We start from the raw sequence: 3,389 nt of genomic DNA on the forward strand, positions 1-3,389 counted from the left end.
CTCTCTCTCCCCCTCCCTCCCTCCCTCCCTCTCTCTCTTTCTCTCTTTCTCTCTTTCTCTCTTTCTCTCTCTTTCTTTCTTTCTTTCTTTTTGAGACATAATTTTGCTCTTGTTGCCCAGGCTGGAGTGAAGTGGCATGATCTCGGCTCACTGCAGCCTGCCCCTCACGGGTTCAAGCAATTCTCCTGCCTCATCCTCCCAAGTAGCTGAGATTACAGGCATCCACCACCATGCCCAGCTAATTTTTGTACTTTTAGTAGAGAAGGGGTTTTGTCATGTTAGCCACGATGGTATTGAACTCCTGACCTAAGGTGATCTGCCCGCCTCAGCCTCCCAAAGTGCTGGGATTACAGGCATGAGCCACTGTGCCCGGCCTGCTTCCAAACTTTCAATCCGAGCTGAGCCCAGTGGCTCACGCCTGTAATCCCAGCACCTCGGGAGGTGGGTGGATCACTTGAGGTCAGGAGTTTGAGACTGGCATGACCAATATGGCGAAATCCCGTCTCTACTAAAAACACAAAAATTAGCCAGGCATGGTGGCGCATGCCTGTAATCCCAGCTACTCAGGAAGGTGAGGTGGGAGAATCACTTGAACCCAGGAGATGGAGGTTGCAGTGATTCGCAATCACGCCATTGCACTCCAGCCTGGGAAACAGAGGAAGCTTCCATTTCAGAAAACAAACAAAACAAAATAACTTTGGATCCATGCCCTGAAAACTAACCATCTGCCTTTTCCCACTTCTCATTGTTCTCCTCAACAATCGCTTTTCAAATTCTTTTTCTACTTTCATTTCCCCTCTCTTCTGCTTCCCAAACAAGAGCACTTCTCTCTTCTTTCTTTACCTAGCTTTTTCTCTCAATTCCAAATCTCTGGTACTATCCCTCAAGACACCCACGTTGTCTTTTCAGAATTTACTTTAAACCCCAGAATCTTCCCTGATTAAATATTTAGAATTTCCTTTTATTTTCATGCTCAACTAGCAATGTCTCCCATTACCCATATTTCCCTGCCTTAACTTTTTCCCCCTCTTTACGTGTGAGAAGAAAAACAAACCACCCACAAGCACTGCTTTCTAGACATCCCTATCTTTGTCGTACTTCATTTGCTAAATGCTAGCCTCTGTTAGAAATCAGGGTTTTTGTCTTAGGGGATATGTTCTGTGTGCACATACTTTAGTAACATGCACAGGACAGCATCCCATGAGAAATGAATTCTGAGTCAAATGAAATTTAACTGGAAGCTGCTAGAAAAATAGCAACAAAAGATGTAATTTCTTCATAAGACAAAAATTTGGCATGTCTCTTGAATTTAGTAATAAATCCTCCCTGGGTTTTGGGGGTCATACACTGAGAATGCCGTTTTGGTTTCATTTTTGTTTTTTTTTTGAGACAGAGTCTCCCTTTGTTGCCCAGGCTGGAGTGCAGTGGCCCCATCTTGGCTCACTGCAACCTCCACTTCCTGGGTTCAAGTGATTCTTCTGCCTCAGCCTCCCAAGTAGCTGGGATTACAGGTGCACGCCACAACGTCTGGCTAATTCTTTGTATTTTTAGTAGAGACAGGGATTTCACCGTGTTAGCCAGGATGGTCTCAAACTCCTGACTTCAGGTGATTGGCCTGCCTCAGCTTTCCAAAGTGCTGGGATTACAAGGTGTGAGCCACTGCACCCAGCCAAGAATGCTGGGGTTTTTTGTTTGTTTGTTTTTGTTTTTGTTTTGTTTTGTTTTTGAAACAGAGTCTCGCTCTGTCACCAGGCTGGCGGGAGCACAGTGGCACGATCTCAACTCACTGCAACCTCCGACTTCCTGTTCAAGCGGTTCTCCTGCCTCAGGCTCTCGAGTAGCTGGGATTACAGGCACGTGCCGCCATGTCCAGCTAATTTTTGTATTTTTATTAGGGAAGGGGTTTCACCATGTTGGCCAGGATGGTCTCGATCTCCTAACCTAGTGATCCGCCTGCCTCAGTCTCCCAAAGTGCCGGGATTACAGGCGTGAACTACCGTACCTGGCGAGAATGCTGTTGTTTTTTGTTTTTGTTTTTGTTTTTGTTTTTGTTTGAGACGGAGTCTTGCTTTGTCACCCAGGCTGGAGGGAAGTGGTGCCATCTCAGCTCACTGCAAGCTCCGCCTCCCGGGTTCACGCCATTCTCCTGCCTCAGCCTCCGAGTAGCTGGGACTACAGGCGCGCACCACCACGCCTGGCTAATTTTTTGTATTTTTAGTAGAGACGGGGTTTCACCGTGTTAGCCAGGATGGTCTCGATCTCCTGACCTCGTGATCCGCCCGTCTCGGCCTCCCAAAGTGCTGGGATTACAGGCGTGAGCCACCGCGCCCGGTGAGAATGCTGTTTTGAAATGACACTAGGGTTTACTGCCTATCGTGTGCCAGGCACTTTTCAGGCATTTAAATGTTATATCACTTTAGTTTACATCTCCATAAGGTAAATATTATTAACTTCATTTAGCAGAAGAGTACGACTAAGGCACAAAGAGTATCAGTAATTTGCCTAGTGGCTCCTGCCGAGTAATTGGCACAGCTAAGATTCTAATTCAGTCTCTTTGAAGCCAAAGCCAGACACTTGGTTCATGTCTGAAGATGCAACTCAACCACTCTATTAATCAGGTTCTCTAGAGGGACAGAATTAATGGGATAGATGTATACATAAGTCGGGGTTATTACGGAATATTGACTCACATGATCACAAGGTACGGTCCCACAGTAGGCTGTCTGCAAGCTGAGGATCAGGGAAGCCAGTCCGAATCCCAAAGTTGAAGACCTTGGAGTTCCAGGTTCGAGGGCAAGAAGTGTTCAGCATGGGAGAAAGATGTAGGCTCAGAGGCTAAACCAGTCTGGTCTTTCCACGTTCTTCTGTCTGCTTTTATTCTGGCTCAGTTGACTAGATTGTGCCCACCCAGACTGAGGATGTGTCTGCCTTTCCCAGTCCATTGACTCAAATGTTAATCACCTTTGGCAATACCCTCACAGACACACCCAGGAACAATTCTTTGCATCTTTCAATCCAATCAGGTTGACAATATTAACCATCACAAGTCCACCCGTTGTCAACTTGAACCCATACACGTCTCCTGAAATCATACATCATCTTCAAATAAAGACAATAATAAGGCCATAATTACGCTTAACATAATACAGCTATCCTACGTACAACCGGAAACACACCAATCCCCAACCCAAATGCTATTACATAGGGGTAACAACACTTAAATGCTGATATCAAGTCAGTAAGTCTTATGTCACGTGATAAAGGCAAAAGAAAGGAAATAAATGAAGATATTTTCTTAGTACAAGTGTATATATGCACAAACATGTTCCTAACAAAAGGAGGAGGCAATACTCATGACAATTACAGTCCTCATTTCTGCAACTGGTCAC

This window comes from Piliocolobus tephrosceles, chromosome 13, assembly GCF_002776525.5.
Source record: "Piliocolobus tephrosceles isolate RC106 chromosome 13, ASM277652v3, whole genome shotgun sequence".
NCBI classification, from domain to species: Eukaryota; Metazoa; Chordata; class Mammalia; order Primates; family Cercopithecidae; genus Piliocolobus; species Piliocolobus tephrosceles.